The sequence below is a fragment of the Coturnix japonica genome, chromosome 7, assembly GCF_001577835.2.
Source record: "Coturnix japonica isolate 7356 chromosome 7, Coturnix japonica 2.1, whole genome shotgun sequence".
Classification (NCBI taxonomy): domain Eukaryota; kingdom Metazoa; phylum Chordata; class Aves; order Galliformes; family Phasianidae; genus Coturnix; species Coturnix japonica.
In genome coordinates, this window is record NC_029522.1 from 5,959,882 (window position 1) to 5,973,079 (window position 13,198).

The 13,198-nt window shown below is 38.3% G+C and overlaps 1 long non-coding RNA gene across 3 annotated transcripts in view; it reads right to left on the reverse strand.

Annotated features, from left to right (window-relative positions):
• LOC107316493 overlaps positions 1–13,198 on the reverse strand; it is a 167,445-nt gene that overhangs the window by 32,970 nt on the left and 121,277 nt on the right. Inside the window, exon 5 of one of the 3 annotated variants that reach the window (XR_004308075.1) lies at positions 11,993–12,593. The exons of the other annotated variants lie outside the window; for them this stretch is intronic. This is a non-coding gene — a long non-coding RNA (uncharacterized LOC107316493). Of the gene's footprint in view, positions 1–11,992; positions 12,594–13,198 lie in introns of those variants that run through there. 3 annotated transcript variants of the gene reach the window in all.

Consider the following 13,198-nt stretch of genomic DNA (forward strand, 5'->3'; position numbering starts at 1 on the left):
TATTTATACCTCCAAAATGAAATGGAAATCTCTAATAAGGGTCCTAAAGACTACAGAAATCAGCAGGTGTCCTTTCCTCGACTGCCAGAGAATCTGATCAATCTCTATACACAGAGAGTAATTACATTTTTCAAATGAGGAACGGAACACTTTCTTCGCCACTCACTGATGCTCTTGAAAATGAGGATTAACCCCACTGCAGTTGAGCTAACAGAATTACACTGCTACATTTGAGAACTAAATCAGACCCTCAGCAGGGGCACTTTCCTGGGTAAAGGCAGAAATTTGGCCTGTGGAAAGACTGACAGATGCCCAACACCACATTTACACTGAGCATAAGCATTTGTTACTAACGCCAGGGCAAGCGCTGTGATGAGCAGAGATGTAATCAGCTCATTAGGATTTAATTAGGCATCTTGAACAAGGTTCAGTTATTCAGCATTACTGACCGATTGTACACAAATGCAGCATTTCTAGAAAAGAGTGCAAATCTATTACAGAAGTTGCTAATCTAAGTTACAGATACCCTCATCTCTTAGTAAACTAAGTTTACAAATTCCCATTTTTCTCCATTTTACAATCCTCCAAATAACATCTCCCACCCCACCCATTCTTAAGTCAAGATCAACCCAACTTGCCACTGTGGTAGAAGTATCAGAAGTGTTCAGCTCCCAGCTTTGTTAAAAGAAATGGTATGGCATGACTGAGGAGAGATCCAGATTAATTCTGCCGCTGCAAGAAATGTTTGCAGAGCAGATTCAGCCATGATTAGAAATTCCGCACAACAGATGGCATTGGAGAAAATAAAGCGTGCTACATTCTGCCGCTCACAAAAATACTTGTTAAATAGGATATAGAATAATTGTTAATGAAGATAACACATAAAAGAGTATGATTCTGCTCTACGGCTTGATTTGACTCAGAAGGAGCATTTCTACTCATCCCAGGCTATCCCTGTTCACAAGATTTCTTAATGTCTTTTGGTTTTAATGTTTTTTGTTCTATTACCTTGATGATACAGCAGTAAACACTAGAATGAGATTTCTCCCAGGCTTCTTCACTAATTTCATTTCCTCTTAAAAAAACAACAACAAAAAAGCTGAGGTTCAAAAGTCAGTTGTCTTTGCCTTTCTCGAAGTGCCACTCCAATTACAGCCACCCTCTGTTGAGGAGTTCTTGCTTGTCTCATCTTTATGAATGTTTTAATCTTCAAACTAAACAGTTTCATATGCAGATTTTTGTCTCCTTAATTTAAATGCCTATTATCTTCCTGCAAATTCAATAACTTATTATTCAGTCACATTATTGCTCGTCTTATTCAAACTTGATATCTTGGATTACAGAAAATCTCAGGTAGCACAGAAAGAAAAAAGCAAAAGTAGATGCTCAGTAGTTTGTCGATTTGGGTTTTTTTTAAATGGAAGTAGATATGAATTTGTTGAATATGAAAGTTAAAAAATGGATGTCAAAAGTTCCACTCACTCCCCTTACATCTACACCACTGGGTAACATATGAATTACAAAGTAGTTTAGTTCTTGGATGTTGTAGCCCTTAGACTTCAAATAAGAGAAGTAAGGTCCTCCATGCCAAGGTCACATAACTGCCATAAAGTACCAACAACCGGACAAGAGGGCAGTCCTTCAAGGAGAAGGCATGTTCTGACATTCCTGACTTAACTGAGGTCTTATGAAATCACCTACATTTCCAGATCACACCTGGTATTGATTTTTTATCAGACTTCAGGAAGAATCTGAAAATTTAAGAGGTAGTCATTCCAGATCCATGTGAATATTACATGAATAGCAAAGTGCCAATAGAAGCAGGACAGAAACAGATACGAGTAAAATTCTTTGATTCTCATTGTTACATTCTACCCAGTCCTCTTTAGTACAACAAGGTTTCCTCCTGAACCCAGCCAAAGGTTTATTACTTCTCAGGATAAGTGCTCCTAACGAGAAGAGAGCCTCAATATCTAAGTCTAAAAAGGATAAAAAAGTTACTTGATCTGAAGTTTCTTCCTCACTTTAACTGAGAATTTTCCAAGAGGTTGCTACACTGCTGTAGGTAGGAATGAAAAAAACCAAAAGAACAGAGAACTGAAGGAATTGTAGGAATACAACAGAAAAAGTACAAGGATGCTGGATCACTACAACCATGCACGCAACAATGTTCTCAAGTGCATCAGCACTGTTACCACTATTTTTTGTAATGATTAAGTTTCTTGCTATAAAGAAGAGGAAATTATGTTTACACTCCCAATAAGGTAATCAACTATGGTGAACAATTACAATACGTTAGATTAGGATTTATTTCATGACTTACTGCTAATTATCATCCAGAGGCTTTATCTTACAGTGCACCTCAAAGGAACACATTGCGTTTATCACAGGGCAGAGGGGGAAGTAGCAAGTTTAGATCAGAAGTTACAGAGCTGAGTCCAAAGCAACAAACAGTAATGTGATTAACTCAGTCTTTAATCCCTGTCTTGCAACTTTTTCTTTCATAATGTAGCAGTTCTTTTTACAGATGCCTACATATTATAATTGCATGTGTATTTCCCACTTAATTCTTGTATTGTATAAAATACAAAATGCTTTGTATTTTCCTCTGCACTCACATACGTATCTTTTAAAACCAAAGCCTCAAAGGATATTTGATTTCCAGTCTTTTCCTGAGCAGCCATTCTTGAGACCCACCTCTATTTGCAGCGGTGACCAATTACACACAGCTAAAAAAGGTCACCAGCAGGAACCCCCCTTTGTCCAAATCAATCAACAAGTTGGATCTTAAAGTCATCTGATATGATCTTTATTTTCTACCACGGACAAGGACATCAAAGTTATTAAGCTTCTTACATTGGTTCTCGTATTTTCAAGAAATTTTAGGATAAATAAAAGCATTTTATGTTTTCAACATAAGCCTTCTTTTTATTCTAAAGAGGCAGCCTTTGTTTTTTGGAGGAGATACCTCACTCCTGTGAAGTATAACAGTCAGCCAGCCAAGCTCAGTCAGTGCTAAATATTAGGACATGCACAACATTTTGTAAAATATGGCATACATCTCTGTTTCTCATAAACAGACTTTAATTCTGCTCTCTCTCTACCAATGGACAGTAGGTGTCTGGGCTTTCAGGAAAAACAAGAAAAATACAATCTGGATAGGCTTTAAATGAGACTTAATTTAGTTCTGTTGAAAGCAGACTGGAAGGAAGGAAGCTGAACAGCATTCAAGAAGACTGGCTACTTTTAGATATTTCTGCCTAGCATAGGAGACTTCAGGAAGCCCTTACTGGAAGCACAGCAAAAATGAGAAATACTGCCCTGTAATAGATCCTCCTGCAGAAAAATGTATGCATCTGGCAAACTACAGAGAACGGCATTTTTATCTAGGGAACTTCACCTCCTATAAGCATAATTGCCATTCCCATCAGCTTTCAGCTGCACAGTGCTACGGCCGTAATGGGTAAGAGCCCAAACCCCCCATTTCATACCCAAAGCTCATCTCTTCTGTGTATTTCATTCCACCCAGGGAAAGGTGAATGAAAAAATTGCTTTTGCTTAAAACATATACACGTATTTATATCACTACAAACACATCAACGTTCCATCAGCGATTCATCAATCTCCCCTGACAATTTTTGCTTAGTTTGTAATCTCTTTTCCACTCCCAGATTTGTGCATTTCAATTGTTTGTTTTCAGGAGGATTTACTGCCATGGAGGGTGGATTTCATTTTAATGCCACTTGGGTCACATGTAGCCCAGAATAGATGGAACATCTTGTGCCCTGGCTTTCCACCAATACAAATGTAGGCCTTGCATCTGCCATCCCCTCCTAACCTCTGAAAACATCTGCTCCAGTCCTCCTGATTTCTCTCACTCCCGATGCCCAGCTCTTTTATAATGCTAAAATGATAGAATAATGGTAACTGATGTAGCAAAATATAAAGATGTTTCGCCAGCTTTATGCCAAGAGCAAAACTCTGCAGTCAGCAGTTTTGCCTGCTGCAGTCACTTTGTGCTACTCCAATAGTACAAAGAGGTCACAGACAATAAGAAAATCAAGCCTGCTATGGCTGGATGACAGCAAAAATTTGGAAGGCAGTACTGAATTTTCTATTATACAGATACTCTGTGGCATGCAATAAGCTCCTGCACATACTAAAGTATTCAAAAATGCCCAACTTCTCTTAGCTCTCCCTGTCTACGTTCCCTCTCCAGACAATAGAACACAAGAATTTCCTCTGGGAGGGCCAGAGATGGGTTTTAGCTGAAATCACCCCGAGGACTCTTAATCTTATGTACCCTCTTAAAGTCAAGGAGAAGAAATCAAGAAAGAGGTGTCTTTTCAAAAGCTGCTATTGAGAACGATGCCTCCCACCTCCCCTTCTAAACCAAAAAATGATGGGAACCATCTTATGCAAGGTTTGTCACTATCAGATACAGGTAAACAACATTAAACTCCGCACTGTCACTAGCAACAACACAATTCCTGTTGAACTTTCCTTGGTTTCCTGAGTTCCTTCTGTTGTTAGACACTGTAAGCCCAACATTTTTCTGCATCGGTCTTGCCAGTAATGGATACAAATCCTGCTGTACTCACATGCAAATATGTGCAAATAGCAGTTTAAGGTATGCTGCGATGGGCTGACCAAAAGGCTGATGCCTATTGATTTCAATGCCGCTTGGAACAAATTGCACTCTGCAGGTTCGGGGAATTCACTTTTTCCTTTGTATTTCAGCTTTTTCTTCTGTAAAATGTCAGTACTAATTACTACAATCACATCATTTTCTACACCCTAACACAGGAGACAAGAACCTTGGCAATTTCTACTGCAATACTATTGAAAAGGGTATTAGTATAACTGAATGAAAGCAGTACCATTTAAGTGTCATTTAAGTGTTTAGACAAGAATAGTTTTGCTTGATGCATATCTAATTTTTGACATCATAGCCTCATTAATAGAACTTCATTTTATTAACAAACAGCATAGAAATGGCCATAAATAACATTTGTATCTCATCCAGAACCACAAATCACTGAAGACCAGAAAGATATGCCTAGAAAGCAGCCAGAATTGTTTCTGTACACATGGCCTAAGAATCTGCAGATGGGTACTGCTAGAGAGGGGAAAAACAGTCAAAAGACTTCACGTGTGGCATCACACAGCTTTTAGAAATTATGCTGGGACTTTATTTAGCTATATTGTACAGGCAGTTCTGAGAACATAAAGGTCTCCATTTTAAGGAGAAAAGATGAGGGTCAGAAAGGTAAGTCGAAAATAAGAAGTGCATGCAGTGGGTGACCCAGTTATCCATAACCTATCTACTGCTAGTGCGGATATGACGCAGTGCCCTGTCAGTTTCACAGGAGGGAAACACATCCTGGTACTCAAATGCTACAGGTATATTTAGATTAATTATAGAACAGAATAAAATCAAAGAACAACCCAAGTTGGAAGGGACCCACACAGAGTCAAGCCCATCTCCTGGCTCTGCAAGCCCTGTATCTGAGAGCACTGTCCAAAACGCTCCCTGAGCTCCAGCTTGGGGCTGTACCCACTACCCTGGGTACCTTCTCCATCTTCACATGCCTCTTTTGGATGCTCCCTGACAGTTTTATGTCCTTCACACGTTGTGGTACCCAAAACTCTGCATGCAGAAACCCATGATTCTCCTGCTGACAGGAGTGTGATCAGAGACTCTCCTGGAACCACTCAAGTTCAGCATTAAAATCAGTAAGTCAAGCTACGACTTACAAGGCAATAAAATCATTCCTTGGCAAACTGCCCCTGCTGCAAGCAGAAAATCATGTAAGTAATGAGTGTCAGTCCCAGTTCCCAAATTTGCTTCCTTCCCAAAGGTGCAACACTCCCAGACACCATGGTATCAAAACAGCATGATTACAGGATGTTGTTATAATGACAGCCATTATCCAAAGTGAATAGCGAGTCTCAAAGCACTCTTTTTGCCAACCCAACAAGCATTCCCATTGGTTTGCTTTGGATATGCCTGCAGGTCAGCTATTTCACTGAGCTCAGAAAAAATAATTCTATATAGAACTAGACGTTTTGCAAGTACTGTAACCAGTAAGAGGAAGGGATAAACAAAAAACAACAAAAAAAGAGGATCAGAGTAATAAACAATCCTGCTCCTGCTGAAATTCAGCATTGCTGCTGAGGGAGTTTGCAAACACCATGTTCAAGTTCAAAGCATGAGATTAATTTCATGGGCTTCACGCTTTTTTTCCAAACACGATTGGTAACCATTTGAGAGTAGCTTATCCCTTGACCACACAGAGATCATATTACTGCCTCCTAGCTGACAGGAAGCACTTCAAACGTCAAAGATTTCTTTACCTCTACATACTTTAAGAAATTGCTGCAAAGTTCCCAGCCTGATGAATGCAGGGCGCACCTCCCTGCTCACTCCACACCAGCCTACAAGGTTAGAGACAAAGCAATTAAGCATGAGCATCATCTTGTCTTACTCACCATTTTGCTCCCAAAAAAAACCTGTCATTTCTAAAAGCAACAGAATTATATAGCAATAAGCAATCAGAACCAAGTTACTAGAAAACCAGAGCAAAACCTATGGTTGCAAATCGGCTTTTAAGAATTTTCTTCGCAACTCACAAATCTCCTAGAATAGTTGTCTTAAAATACTAAAGGTTCAGCTTGAGAGGATATTGTAGGTCCATGTGTCATTTTAAAAGCTACTTAACACTTATTTTAAAACTGTTTAAAAAAAAAAAAAGGGAAGTATGGCAATCTTCTTAACTGTTTCTGTGACACAGTAAAACAAACATGAAGTGAAAAGTTAGTTGGAACAACCAGCAGTGCTTGCATTTTAATATGTCTGAAAAAATGGAAAGCTGTCCAAAGCTTGGATTAGTGCTCAGACTGAAACCTAATGGGTCTTTAATCCTCTATCACTGCAGAAAGCAGGAAAATTACAGATTGGAAATGACAGTCTTTCAAATGACTTCCAGGAGTGTGGAAACTTCTCAAAAATCCATTGAAGCTTTGTCAGTCATTTGCCTCTCCTATTTTGTTTTAAGGAATCCTCGCATCATATAAGCACTGGAAAATTCTTTTGACTGCAGGATATTCAGTTCACAAACTCTCAGTTATCAATACTTAGTGAGAGCTGTATCCCAAGAGAAGTTACGATTTGCTATCAACATCACAGCACATCTGCACCTCATTCTTTTCCTGCATATTTGTATACCAAACTTTTAATTTCAAAGTGTTTTCTTTGCATTTTGGAATTAGGTTTTCGCTTAATATTTCTTGAAAGCCTCCATACTTAACCTGCCTTTGAAAATAAGGCTTATTTTGGTTCTTGTCAAGTTCTCTGGGCGTTTACCCGATTTTAAGTGCAGACAGTGCTTTAGTCAGCTACAAATACCCTGGAGCAAATTTATTGCATCTTGATCAGCTCAAAGCATCTAATTGATGTATGGAGCTCTTTGATTCATTCTTTATTCTGTTCCTGTACTCGTTTAATTATACTAAAAATAATTAACTTCTTATGGGAAAACAAAAGCAGAAAAAAGAACTGATACTGTGCATCTTTCCTCTCTTTCCTCATGAAGAAATTTTGTATGAGTTCAGCACTAATTGTAAATCCTTCCTTAAGTTCAATGCCAACACAATGTCACACAAGCAAAGCTGCTATTCTACAGGACAACAAATTCTTTTCCTAAACGTTCATGTTCCAGAATAACTATTATAAACCATGCAAGCATTCAGTAGAAGAGGAATCCCTTGCTGACATTAAGCTGCACAACACCAAATATAATCCATAAGATAAACACATATGTCCAACTATAAGCTCTACAGCAGTTCAGGCCTACATGGAAAAGACTGACAGTCAGTATTATATAGTTAGCATGCCTTAATTAATACCAGCAAGACTAGAGTCATTAATGTAAGCTAAGTAAGGCCTTACTAAAAATCACACATTCCAAATAAAACACTAGCAGCTATTTTTTGTGGTAGCAATTCTGTTCTGGCTACAGTAATGAGTTATTACCAAAGGCCAAAATTAAATGCTTTTTTGCTCTTTTATACATTGGCCACTGGCTGAATCTCCTGCAAAAACAACAATTGCAGCCATTTTTTAATTATACTTTGTGAAAACTAATACTGTTGCTGGTTAAGCAGGAATAAATCTTAATGGCTACTTTTCCATCTCTTAAAATAATGGAACATCAACCACAAAACATCTAAAAGTGGAATTCCAACTATTGCCTCCTGATAATAATCATATATCTTTTTCATAGCGGCCCAGACAGATCCGTAACATCATCATTATCCTCAGTAGCAAAGCTTGCTTTCGGAACGTCTATTAGTGTAAGTACTGAAAGCTCAGACTTCGTTTAGATTGTTCAGATGAGGCCACCTTTATTCACAGTTCCTCACTGAAAACTCAGTATCCTACCTTGGTTTTTATGTTTGACTTGTGAATATTTCAAGTTACATACATAATTCAGTTCCATTAGTACCTTAGTTTGCATTTACGACCATGTTCTCCTATATCCATGACCGTAAAGTATGTATCCTAAGTGGAAGGTGAAAGATGGTATTTGAATATTAACATCAGATAGGAAAAATATCTGATCACAAAAAGTCCACATCTAGCATAAAATAAATGCTTAACATCGATGGATTAAAGAGTGCTGGCTTTTTCAATGTATGATTTCAAGGAGCCCCTTCCATTAACAGCTGCTTCTTTTACAGGGATCAATTTCCACTCGGCAAAGACCAACACAGATCTTCTGATTTCAAGACTCAATACTATTTCAGCAGGTGTTTTGCCTATTTAAGATTAAAATGTGTGTCAAAACATAGCAGATACCATGGGAAATTATATTCGGGCTGAAAGAATGATTAAACATCTTTTCACTAGTCTTATGAGAGGCTCAAAGCTCTGTGTTTCACTCGCATTCACTCACATTTAACTCACATTTGTAGTCATAAAGAAAAATATGTCTCAACTTTGAAATAACATTAGTTGAAATAACGACCTTTTAATCTTTTAGCTAAACCTTTAAATAAGTATAAAGGGCAGAAATGGGAATGTTTCCTACAGAAAGAATCAGAAAACAGTCTTGGTGAGTGGCTGCTTCACATCCAGCAACAAAATCTCCTCACCTCCTCTGCACATACAACCCTGACACAAAAATTATCAGCATATGGACTACACAAGACCTCATCCACAGCTTGAAACCATCAGTGCCATGATAAGAAGCAATGTAACTTCCTAGATTACACAGCAGAGTGATTATCCCTAAAGCAGATCAATAACATCAATGCTCTGAGCGCTAGAATAAATAAAACCTCATGCTGGTAACAGGCTAATGGTGTTTCAAACTGCTCACACTGCTGATAATAATTTGATACAAGTTAGGAATTGCAAGGCTATTTTCTTGTCATTACAGGTAAACTAGAGGTCTCCGCTGAGGACAGATCTCAGGCTGAGGAAAAAAACAACACAGAAAAGAAAATAATAATAAGGAATTTAGTGGTGCAAAGTGTGATCCTGATTGTAGCACAGGGACAGCCCAATGTGTCACTATGCAACTCTGAGACCAACAGCAGCAGACTCAGGTGCGCTCCTCTGATTTAAGGGAAGATTTCACATTTAAGCTTGTGGCCATTTCTAGTTTCCTTGCAAGATAACAAAAGGCAGGATTTGACAGCAACAGAAAAACCTGGTTCTGTAGCTTGATGATCTTCAACACTTAACAGCACAAGAAAACCTATAAATACATGATACGCATCAAGGTTGGGCAAAGATGTCCTAAACCACTCACTGGAGGTAAAACTATCCATTACCAAACTACCAAGCAAAAAAAAAATGCACTATAGGTGTATCTGATAGAGGCAGTGAAAGGCTTCTTTTAACACAGTATGCTATCATTAAAATCATGGTTCAGATTTGCTCTGCTGTTTGAAAAGTCTCCTAACAAATACACTTAAAATGTAACTTTTCATACAATTAAGAGCTAATGTGTCATTTAGATCTGAATTCCTGTATGTTTTCCAACAGCTGGAAACTGTTTCTGGCAGCAGTGTTTTAACAGAGATGCATGCTATAAATAAGATAAGTGGAGTAAAAATGATTATTTTACAGGTAAATATAATTTTTTATCATTTCAGTGATTACTGGATTCAAGGTGACTCCATCATGTGCTGAATCCAGGGTAGTTCAGGAATAAAATTTAACCATAGAAAGTCTTCCCAGAGAAGCTAAACATAATCATGTTGTGCTAAGATGGAAGTAGTCGCTTGTAGAAACCTCCCTTGGTTCAGCTCTCACACTCCTCAGCAGAGGTTTCCCCCCCTAACACACAACCAGACACAAAGCTCTCCCAGTTGTCTGGGTTTCTTCTTCCCTTGTCTGTGTCACTCTGCCTTGCTGATGCATCAGCTGCATCTGTACACGCATGTAGTTACCTACACACACATGCTCACCCTCTCACACATTCTCCCATTTACTGACGGAATTTTCCAAAGGCACGATGGAGATATCACACTCAGCTTTCACTCAGTGTTTTATCCACAGAAATTAGTTGCCTGACTTTGGCACAGCTTTGCTTCTCACCAGCAAAGACTTTGACAAACCTCTGTACTCTGCCCGAGCAGACATGCATGTCACAGTATGGTCTTTACATGTTGCTGACAGGTATGTTATGTAAAGTATGTCTGCAGTGAGCACTGAGAACTTGTTCAACATAAAAATCACCATCTCCCTCTTTTGCACACAGAAAGCCCTACTAAACTCTGTATTTCAATTCATGTTTTAGGTTACACTTGCCTTTTTTCCTAATTTAATTAAATTAAATTACCTTCTAATTCAAAGTAAATAGATGGCCAAAATAAGATTTAATATTACTTAAGATGGCTCCTAGTAAAACTCACTTTGAAGTAGAAAAGTTTAACAAGAGTAGCAAGTCTCCTAAGCTGTCATACTCCATAAATAAAGGAAACAAGACTAATTAACATTCTACCCTATTTCCAGGGGAGAGAAATGCCTTGTTGTGATTCAGTTCTCCTAATCTGTGTAAACAAACACAAAATGCTAATACTTATCCATCTTAGCATATAGCCTTTTTTTTTTTCCTTCCATGACAAAACATTGTGGGATTCTGTTTTCAACACCATCTATACTCGCAGACCAAACCAACAGACCCAGTGCCAGGAGCATGGGAAGGCTGGAGATCACCTGTGGCCAAAGAAGATAGTTTCCATACCTACTTATTCCACAAAGACAAGCCAGATGTAGAAGCCTTTCACCATTATTTCATTATCATTTCTAAGTAACAGCTTGTTCTTTAAATATAGAACACCCAAGTACCTTCTAGCAAACTCCAATTCGTACTGTTTAATGTCACTAAGGCTTTGTAGATACTAGGAAGCAATATATCAAAACTGCTGATCTGACCTTTGGAGTCTTTCTTGGGATTGCACTCATATTTGACTCCAACAGCAATTTTATTTTGTTTGTGATTTTATTTGATAACAGAAGGTTAGGCAAATGCAAACAGCCAGAGCAACAGTCGTTTGCTCACATAAAGACACGAGCGTTGAACGTCCCAGGTATATTTTAGGCATCTTCCTAATATCAACTTGCACTTTGGCTCTCACTTGTTTAAATTTCCACTTCTGCAAAACATGACTGGAGCTGCTTTGCAGCTATATTTTGCTCAGGTAGAAAAAAGCAAAAGCCAGCACTAAAAATCTACACAAGTACACTCTAAGTCTTCTCAGTTACGCGAGTTATTGCTTTGCAGTTAGAGAAATCTCAGCAACCTTTAAGCACAAGTTCTGATTCTATCTACAGCAGAGCCTGCGAACTTGTGGCAACCTCCAAGAAATATAGACCCGTGTATTTCAGTGTCATCTGCAACTGCAGATGCAAATGGAAACTGATGAATGTCAGCAGTGACAGAAGAACTTAAGGCGAGATGAATGAACTGGACACAGATCAATAAACCAAGTATGTTCATTAGCCAAGGTATTTGCTTCGAATGTGTCAGAAGAATGAAACGTTATTGGTTATTAATCAACAAAATTGCTAATCAATTCTAAGCTGTTATTTGTCTAAATAGGATGTATTTTAAAACATTGCATCTTGCTCTGCTTCCTACTAAAACAGGTCGTTGTGTTCCCCCAGATAGTGAATCAAAACTTATCCCCTGATCTCGTGGAGTACTGAATGACCTGGACACGTATATACTGCTGGTCAGAAACAGGTTCATGTTCTCTGACATTCTAACTTATTGTGTCTAACACCAAATAGGGCCTTGTGAAGGGGAGGGGAAATAAGACTTAAAAAAACAAACAAAAAAAAACCAAAAACAACAGCACAGATGAAGACTTACAGAACCCTTGTCATAACAATTTCTTCCAAAGCATTCAAGGCTATACAGGAAACTTAAGAAAGGGCAAATACAGACTGAAGTGCTCCTGACAGTGAAAACGTATGCTAAACAGCAAGAGTTATTTTTGACCATGAAACATGGCAGTCTCTGAATCAATCTTCCAAAGGGAGAGCTTGGTGACCTCTTCAGCTTGCGGCCTGGTACCTAAGCAAATAAAGTGGGGCACGCTAAATTTCCCAGCCTCTGGGGTTTACATTAACTGCACAGACACACACCGGCAGGATCTACTTTGCATGACAGAAAGACTCTCTCTTGATTTGCTTGATCATGCTAAGATGCATCTGAAACTAACAGCATTACCTTATTCACTTGACAAGATTTTTTTTTTCCCCCTTTTTCTTAGCATTTCTATTAGAGGGAAAAAATATATTCCCAATTGCTGTACAACACATATAAAGACTGCCTAATAAAAGGCATTTATATTTACCAAAAAAAAAAAAAACCCAAAAAAAAAAACGGGGGGGTGGGGTGGGGAACCCTAAGAAAGCCACAAGTAAGGCAGCATGCATCACTCTATAATTAATCTTTCTATCCCCATCACAAAAGACACATCTTCTACACAAATCTCATCTAAGCTGTCTTGTCTGCTCCTAGCTGTGAGACGGAATGCATCTGCAGTAAAAGCAGTATTAAAAGCATCATTTAAAAGATTTCCTACTGTTCCTTTCTTCTTCTACTTTACTTCAGATATTATTATTATTATTATGGTTTCCAGCTGTACCTAAGAGATGTGGAATCAAAAGCACAGA